Source organism: Limulus polyphemus, unplaced genomic scaffold (assembly GCF_000517525.1).
Source record: "Limulus polyphemus unplaced genomic scaffold, Limulus_polyphemus-2.1.2 Scaffold556, whole genome shotgun sequence".
NCBI classification, from domain to species: domain Eukaryota; kingdom Metazoa; phylum Arthropoda; class Merostomata; order Xiphosura; family Limulidae; genus Limulus; species Limulus polyphemus.
The window spans coordinates 322648-332618 of NW_013666166.1; the positions used below are offsets into that span (position 1 = coordinate 322648).

Below are 9971 nucleotides of genomic sequence, written 5' to 3' on the forward strand. Positions count from 1 at the left end.
GAAACAATAATTTGATCTAAGTAAATTTTTCTTTCTTCCTGATTTCTAAAAAGTCCTTACGTGATAGAAAAAAATTAATATTATTTTTGAAAGCTGAATTATGGAAAATCCGTTATTAAAACCAAAGCAACTTTTATAAAGTTTAAATTCGCAGGACTGTGTTGTCAGTACAAGTTATTTGAGCTTAGTTAGAAGTACTATGTGAATAAGGTGTACCGAGCTATTAACTAAGCTTGATTCTAATATTAGGTAATCACTCACTGTCAGAACTAAAGCACGCATGTTTGCTTCTATACAATCAATACAATAGATTAGTAATTAATTGATTTTTCACAATGTTTGTCATTCTGGACAAATGTAGATACAAAGGTGCAGGAAAACCTGATTTCCTTGTCTGAATAACTAGTCTAGTCTCCTGACGTATGATAGGATTCTTAAAAGTTCTGTCAGAGTCTGAATTTGAATATAGTCCCAAGCAATATAAAGATCTGATCAGATTTATTTTTGTGGGTTGTCTGGTGTGCTCACAGTAATTATCTAGAACCCTCAGTTACTTTATACAAAAAGAACTAGGTATTTTCAAGAAGACTGTTTCAAGCTGTTTTATATTTTGATATTAAGGCATTTTCTTCGTTTGGAAGTGAAACAGTTTTGACTGGTATCAGTTACTTTTTATTGAAGTTTGACTTATAATGTTATGGATATCTGTAAAAGCCTTCTGTTATTATGATACTTAATATGCATACCTTTTGGTCAAGTTTATTTCGAAATACTATAATGTCATACCTCGACTTCGTCCCCCCCCAGTGGCACAGCGGTATGTCTGCGGACTTACAACGCTAGAATCCGGGTTTTGATACCCGTGGTGGGCAGAGCACAGATAGCTCATTGTATAGCTTTGTGCTTAATTACAAACAAAACCACAACTTCACCTCCCTATAGCATGTTGGGCAGATATCCTTCTAAATGTTTAGATTCTTACTTCCTCGATTCGTCCTATTCCCAGACATGTGTCCTCGGTTTTAATTCTTCCCTTGTTTTTATGACAGTGAGCATTTTCTTAGAATTAAAAGGGTTCACTTGTTGGGGCAAAGGCTGATATCTATAAAGCAGAGATGCTACTTTTGCAGGAAAAAGGAGATGACTAGTGAAGCCCATCTGAATATTTATGTAATTTGACACTGATTGATGGTATCTGAGGTTGTTTTTACATCCTTTAAATATGTTTCATAGATCGAATTCCTTGCCTATGTAACCCCTATCAGCGATTTTGTATTCAGAGCTTGTCTCTGGGCCTTTGTGCTCTGTTTCTACACCAACAATAATGCCTTCCTTGTTAAATCCTGCCTTGTCTTTAAACACCTGTATATGTGTCATAACACTTTTGTTAATTTTTTTAAAAAACAGTAAATGTAATTCTTTCACTTTTCATTATTCGCTTCAAATCTTTTTGTTTGGGTGTTTGCTTTAGCGTAAAGTCTATTTGTGTTATTTTCATCACGGGGAATCGAACTCCTGATTTCATTCTTGATTTCCATGTACTACATGTCTTTAGCTAATTTGTAAAAAATATAGTTTGTTTTATATATATATATTCAGAACTGTTGTTTTGTTAGTTTATTTGTTCTTGTTTAGAAACTGTAAATAAACTTATGAAATGACAGTTGACATATTTCATAAGAATCATAAGTGATTTTGAAAACTGTAGTTTACATGATAATAAATCTTTTTAACAAAATTAGTTTTGCAATGTAAGAAATTTTAGTTAGTAGCTCAAAAAAATTGTCGTTTTTAGGTCTAAAGAAGAAAATCCGACATTTTGAAGAAACCTTTGAAGGAGATCACTGTTTTAGAGTGAGTATATTAGTGCAAATTTTGGTGTTTGTGAACAGAACAAAGTCTGGACTCTGCTGTTATATATTGGCATAAAATATGCATTACCTTTAAAAACTTACCACTGATCCATTGGCGAACACTTCATATCAGTCGGTTATTTACAATTCCATCTTGAATTTCTTATAAAAACTTACCACTGATCCATTGGCGAACACTTCATATCAGTCGGTTATTTACAATTCCATCTTGAATTTCTTATAAAAACTTACCACTGATCCACTGGCGAACACTTCATATCAGTCGGTTATTTACAATTCCACCTTGAGTTTCTTATAATAATGTTTAGTGTATTTCTTAAGTGTTCTGTATTAAGTTTAAAAAAGACATATATTTTGTGTTATAGATATTTTGAAAATGTCTTATAAAGCTAATATCCGGGATTCGATTTATCTCGATGGCCAGAAGGCACATAGCTCATTCTGTACATTTGCGCTAAAACAACAACAATAACTATTCATAAAAGTGGGCCGTTCATTTCTTTACTGCCAACTAACTTCACTAAACTTTCGATTACTTGCGAACTTCTAGTATCTACTTTCAACGCTGGCGTCATTGACGAAATTCGGCTACAGTGGGCCCCGAGGCTCGAGGATGCCCCAAGCCATCGCGGCCTAATGGACACATCGACAATGTCAAATATTTTGAATTATTTTGTTATTTAAAACATACAGCATATCTATATATAATATTTATATTATTATTATTATGGCTAATTTAATATATTGATTCAGCACAATAAAAAAGTAATCATAATTTCATTTTATGCATTTTTCAACGAACATTTTCATAACGAATTATCAACTTTAAGACTTCTGTTTCATGTATAAGATATAATTTATTTAACATATATTTTATAAGCGCCTGACAGCCCATGTAAGGCCGCATAGAATACATGTAACTATTAATGACGATAATGTTATTGTAGGTGCGAGCCAATTTCGTCACGCACCAGGCAAGAGGTAGCAAAGAACACTTACAAACGTCCTTTGGTGGGGATACTGTTATAAATAAAGCGCGCGCGCGGAGCAGCTGACAAATGATTCAGAAAGCGGTAAAGGCAAATAATTCAAAAGGAAAAATAACAAACCTAAGAAATCAAACCGAGAAATAATTTATTGAGAAGGAATAAAACAAATTAAGGAATTAATACGTACTAATAAAATCAGTGACAGCCTTCGAAGATACAAGTCTCGTGATGAAAAGGTAAAAGTATACATTCAGAGAAAGCCCAGAATCGACAAGAAAGGCACCTTAGACAATTTTATTTTATTTTTAGTACATCGGTAGAAGCAACAATTAACTTGGATGTTTGGTTATTGTTAAGCACAAAGCTTCACAATGGGCTATCTGGGCTTTGCCCACCGCGGGTAGCAACAATTAACAATGAACCAGTACACAGCAAACAGTAGCAGAAGAGAATTTTTTTGCATTTAAAGAAACAATTAACGAAGATAATAACAATGTAAAGGAACTCGATATCTCAAATACTGATTCATAGCGACAAAGTATAGACAGAAGAACAATAGTTACAATAGTATAACCTGGAGCTGTACAAGTTAATGGCATTGTTTTTCAACTTACACCAACTCAGTCTGAGAGGCCATTTTCGAAGGATAACTGTTTTGTGAAAAGTGTCATGTATATGGTTGATTGTGTTATTGAAAACTATACGCATTATTCTGTTTCTTCCTATTGTTAGACAGCCGACTGATTAAGGGTTTCAATCCTTGTCATATGTTCAGAAAACTCAAGAATCTCACGAGAAAATTAGTTTGCACATGGAATGCCTTATGAAATGGAAGGTTTTAGAGCCCCATTTGAAAGCGAATTGTACAGTCGATAGTACAACTCAAACTTTCGTCGAAACTGAACTGCAGCACTTAACCGTCGTATTTAGTAGGATAATTGCAGTAGTTATGCTTTTGGCAGAGATAAATCAAACTCTATGCGGAACTGTTGATGGGTTAAATCATCCTCGGAAATTAAATTGATTTCAATCCAAGTGGAATTGACGGAAAAGTTTGATCTTGTAATGAATGAATCCAATTAGAAGGCTCATAAACAACTCGTCATTTTTAAGCTCCGAATTCCAAAATCAGCTAATAGCAAATCTTCTTAAAAGAAGCTGTTAAATAATCGTTTCTAAACGGATGAAATATTATTCTACAATGGTAGACTGTACCCATGACGTAAGTCATGCATCACGAGCAGCTGTGGGAGGTATTAAGAACGAGGAACATCCAAGGAATGGAGGTAAATGTTGAAGAAATTTTTATTTTTTTTCATCATTGTCTAAGAGTCCAGAGACGACGTTTTATCAGAGGACAATCTTGAAGGATTTACGAAACGTGGAATACCGTTCGCAGATTGTCGAGAGTTTGATAACAGCACAACTATGAGAGGCCAACACGAAGGTGTGCTACCTAGATTGTTGGAATTAAACAAAATGACATTTTTCGTTCCTCGGCTGTTATTCTTTAAACCTTGTAGTTACCACTGCGTGAGTTGCAAATTTTTGTAACTGGCCAGAAACGTTCTTCTTCTAAGAATATATTTATTTTTGTGGCATCAATTAGCACAGGGATTATTTTGAAATCGTTTTTTAATATCATTCTTCAACCTCTTGCCAATATTGGGTGAGGGTGTAAGATTGAAAGTGTAGATGCGGTGAGATACCACATGAAAGGTGATGTTAACAGCATTAATAAAATTAAAGGAAGATGCACCAGGTAGCACCACCTATTCTAAGTTGTAACACTAGCATTTGAACTAGCGTCGTACAGATTTCTAATTTCTTTAGTAGTTTGATATGATATGTTTGTACAAATAAATATATCCAGCAAGCAAATGCAGAGCTCAATTTATGAGCCCCCCCCCTCCCAGTGGCACAGCGGTATGTCTGCGGACTTACAACGCTAAAAACCGGGTGTCGATAAATGTCGTGGCAGAGCACAGATAGCCCATTGTGTAGCTTTAATGTAACGTATTTGAGAATACACTTATCTTCAGAAAAATTGGAAATAATATTATAATTATACTTATTATCTGATATTGTAGTAACTTAAATAACTAATTACTTAAAATATTCAGTAAAGAGGTAAGTGAAAGTAAGAACAGATTATAGAATATGTCATTATATGTTACATGTTACATGAGACATCAAGTTATAGTTATAACTATTCTTAATAAACGACTGAGTGTTAAGTGAAGCTATCTAGAATAATTTTCGGTCTAAGGATGTTTGTAAGTCGAGTAGCTTTTTTAATGCAGAGTTCAAGGTCTGAAGATCCTATAATTTTGATGGAGAAATCGTTATATAAGATATTGTGGCATGTAGCTTCAGCATGTGGACAAATTGCTGAGAAGCTTTTGTAAATAAAAATGCTTTCCGTTTTATCAACCGTCTTAATCTATATTATTAGACTTCGTTTTTCCCATCATGAATCTATAGCCAGTGATGTTGATAGCAGTTTGGTCAATGGCATAGGGCATTCGATACTGAGAAAATGGTTTGGAAGAAGAAAAAAAACTGACAGAATAATCATCAGTTGTTTCAGAATTATCAGGGACTCGTGTCAGACGAAGGAAGCATCTTGCCATTTATACGAATTAGGATGAACCAATAATTGTTGTTGTACAGAATCAGATTTGTTTGTTGTTGTTTTTTTTTATCTTGCAGCGTGTTAATGAAATTGGGATATATATTTCAGTCTTTCCTTGATTACATGCTACCTTTTGGATTCCTGTGTGACATTAAAGCAATTCAAAATGCAGAGCACAATGAACCAGTAAAATCGTAGATAGATTTGGCTATAATTAGCGAAAGTACCCGGCTTCGTACGGGTTATTAGGTTGACATACAAAATGAAATATACAAGCAACAAACCTGGAATGATATTTGTTTATTTCTGAATTTAGAGTCTCCATTTATTAATGAGGTTTTCTATTTATTGAAAACGTTGGTGATATAACAGGAAATACCTTAATTCAGAAACGATTTAAGTTTAAAATTCGATCGATATTTTTACTTTCATGATAAATTGTATGCAGTTGCTCAAATACTTACAGTACATAGACTAACAACAATATTAGGTTATACTTTTTTTTGCTAAGCAATATGACATAAAAGCCTTTGTTGGAACGCATTGTCATCAAAACGCACTGGCTTCTCTATATATTAGAAGTTGTTGATATAAGTGATATACTACAGAGTATACTATGGAGTGCGCATGTGGATAAGATAAGTAATAATGCCCAGGTGCACACCCTCAGGGTCCACTTAGTATGCATGCAAAATTTCAAGTTTCTAGGTTTTTTTTTCCTTTTGGAGCTATGGCAATCACACACACACACACATACACGCCCTATTATTATTATAGACTAGCGAAAGTATCCGGCTTCGCACCGGTTACTAGGTAGATATATTATTAGGTTGATATATTTTAGCAACTGCATAAAATTTATCATGAAAGTAAAATATCGATCCAATTTTAAACTTAAGTCATTTCTATATTAAGGTATTTTCCGTTATATCACTAACGTTTTTGATAAAAAACAAACCACTTTGATAAACGGTTTGTTTGTTTGTAATTAAGCACAAAGCTACATACAAGGCTTTTGTGCTCTGCCCACCACGAGTATCGAAACCCAGTTTCTAGCGCAGTAAGTCCGCAGACATACCGCTGTGCCACTAGGGAGCTATAATATAAGGAACCATTTCTTTTCTATGTGGTTGTTCACTAGCTTGCCTCATTAAAAAGGTACGCACGCGAATGCGCGCACGCAAGTGGATAAGATAAGTACTAATATCCAGGAGCACACCCTTAGGGTCCACTTAGTATAGGTGTAAAATTTCAGATTTCTAGGTTCTTTCCTCTTGGAGCTATGGCGGTCACAAATTCTTTTCTATGTGGTTTTTCGCTAGCTTGCCTCACTCGCGTAGATAAGTAACAATATCCAGGTGTACATCCTCAGACTCCACTAAATATGTGGGTGAAAAATTTCAGGTTTCTTAGTTCTTTCTTCCTGGAGCTATGGCGGTCACACACACACAGACCCACAGACACGTCCTTTTATTATTATAGATAGATAGATAATATGTCGATGGAGTTAAGTCAGATGTTGACGGAAACGGAACTTGATTTAGTTTGCTTGTTTTAAAACAAAGCCACATTGAGCTATTTGCTATATCCATCGTGGGGATTCGAACTCCGGATTTTAGCGTTTTAAGTCCGTAGACTTACCGTTATCCCAACGAGTTGAACTTTGTCTACGAACAATTTTCCTAGAGATATTTAACGCTCTTGGAACACCGCGTTTTGTGTACAACAGTGATTTAGCATCAGTATATCCCAGACGTGTGCAATACTGTCAAGGAGTTACTTACAGCTCCAGTGCCTATTGAAAACCTGCTGTGAAGAGTTTTTAAATGATGAAGTTGAGAGACCGTCCTCGTCTCACAGAAAGCAATGTTGCAAAAACGGCTTCAGAAAGGTTTTTGAAGCACTTGAAACAAGACCAGTTAAAAAGTAAACTTTAATAACTACGTGAAAACCACGTGAATACGAAAATTTATACTTCTAAATAGGTAACACTTATTTTTCACTTTCATAACAAAATTATGAATTGAAAGAAGCTCATAAATTTATTGACTTGCAGTGGCGAATTTTGTCATTTCTGCCTATCTGTGCTAAATGCTGTTTATCCATGAGTACTACATATTCCATAGACTGCTTAAACAAGCAGTATAGACAAACTTGAACTACAACTTCTGTTTGTTAATAACGCAATGCTTCCTGAAACATTCATGGAATGAAAAGCTCCTCTGTTTTGTTGCAATATTTTATATTGTTGTTTTACTACTAAGCGTTGAAATTGGAAGAACAAATAAATTCCAACAACACCTAGAATATCCTTTTTTTCCTAAAATGTTAACATGCTAAAAACCAATAAACAAACAGTTGAATGTTTGGTTTTAGAAAATAGTGACACATTTTCAACAATAGCTGCTTAGTATTTCGAAGTCATTTTTTTTAACATTGTTTAAAAATTTTATTCGACTATAAACTTGAATAATTAAAAACACAAATAATTATTAAAACATCTTTTCGCCAGTGTTCACCTGGCATCACCTAAACTTCTTAACAGAAACAAGAGGGAAGTCTCAATAGCCGTGGCACTTGAAATTCTTTTAGGCTGGATTAGAGTAAATTAAGCTATGACACCTTTTTTTTTTTTCGTTTTGTTAACATTATTTTTGTGCGCCAGCAATACTAAGCATGGGGCGCGCGTATACCCGATTTGATTTTATTACTCATCAGGATCTCTACCAGTCTACCCTCAAATTGAAATTATTTTAGGCAGGATTAGATTAAATTAATCTACGAGATCTTGGACGTGGTTAAATACATCAATTGAAAGGGCTTGACTTCCTGAGTCCAAAACTATAATTAGATCTTGAATCGGTCAAGAGATGACGGAGCATGAGCTAAAAGTTTGTACTTGAAAAATTCGGAGCCATTTTAAGAGCCGCGATGCCGCTTCTTGTAAGTAATGCTAAAGGAATTTGTTATAGACAAGAAAACTTACTTTTGAAAATTGAACGAATTAACAATTGTTTTGCAGAGTTAAATGAATAACTAATAGAAATGTTGACAGAATTATTAAACTTGTTTATATCCTAATAACCCTTATTTAAGCTCTATTGAGAAAACATTATTTTGCTGTTTTATACAGCATGGCGTAAAAACCTTTCAATCTTTTAACCTCGATAGAGAGGTTAAATTCATTAAAAGCCAGGACAAAATTTGTCCTCCTTATTCCTGAAAATCCTTGATGTATTTATGAAACTACATTCATAAATTGTGAGTGATTTTATTTATGAGAAGCGGGAAAAAAATTAAATATTAGAATTAAAAACAAACGTATGCGACCACCCTCTCATGTTTTCGAACACACAAGTAAAACTTTTCATGGTTTCTCCAGTAAATATGTAATTTTTCTTAATACAGAGTCAGATGTAAACGAAAGAAAAAAATAACCAATATTTATTCAGCATTATAAACCTATGTTGAATAAATATCCAGAAACCACTATATACTTGTTTTAAAAATTTTTGCATGTGTAACTATATCATATGATTTTTTTCCATTTGAGAAGTGCCTGTGTTAATACAGGTGTACCAGATGATGTCAGGAACGTCCTTTTAATAATTATCTATATTTTTAATTATTCCAGGTTTTAGCCGAATAAAGTCTGTAATTGAAAACTGTGGAATCATCCTATCTACATATTTTTACGTTATTTCTCCAGCAGTTTTCAACGTGAATAAAACATTGAAATCTTTATCATTTGAATTTGTTGATAGGTGTTTTCAACCCAAAAGACAAAAAAATGTCTCTCATTCTACATAAGATCGTTAATTACGGGTAATTGATTAGACTAGGATTACAGCTACAGTTCACTTATCTTTCTGTTTGATGAAACTACGCTCCTTACCAGTTAGTTGTAAATCACTTAGTTGCAATTTTACTTATTAGATGTAATCTACTAATTAAGTAAATATTGGATAATATTTACCTAGTTTGGAAATTTTGATTATTTAGAGTAATTAGGATAATCACTGTGATAGGGTGGAGATGAGGTTGTTTTGGGCTCGGTCTTCTAAAATCAAGATATAACTACAATCTATCTATCTATCTATGTACTACTAAAACTCTGAGATTGTTTGTGTGTTTGCATGTTTGTAATTAAATACAGCAAAAACGGCGCACAATAGCGCCATATTTGTAATGACATGAGAATAGAAATGTGAATAGAAACAGAATAAAACAAGTTTCGTTAAAATCGGGCTATGAGTTACCGAGTTAGCCCCGTTTTTCGGGTCACTTTTACGAAAATTGCTAAATGAATTTAGATACACTAAATAGCGTCACTTGTCGGCCTATCTATTCGTTTTCCACCTGATGAATCACTTTAAAATATCTTCTATGCAACAATATATGCACAACATAAATTAAATGAGGATATGAAAATGAGTTACAACAGCGCTTAGAAAGAACAACAATAAAATGGAC

The 9971-nt window shown here is 33.8% G+C and overlaps 1 protein-coding gene across 1 annotated transcript in view; it reads left to right on the forward strand.

The window, feature by feature from the left end:
* Window positions 1–1797: 1797 nt before the first annotated feature.
* LOC106459086 (LARGE xylosyl- and glucuronyltransferase 1-like) overlaps window positions 1798–9971 on the forward strand; it is a 138568-nt gene continuing 130394 nt past the window's right edge. The window contains exon 1 of the mRNA XM_022385498.1: window positions 1798–1854. The gene's annotated coding sequence lies outside the window, so the exon portion shown is untranslated. The remainder of the gene's footprint in view (window positions 1855–9971) is intronic.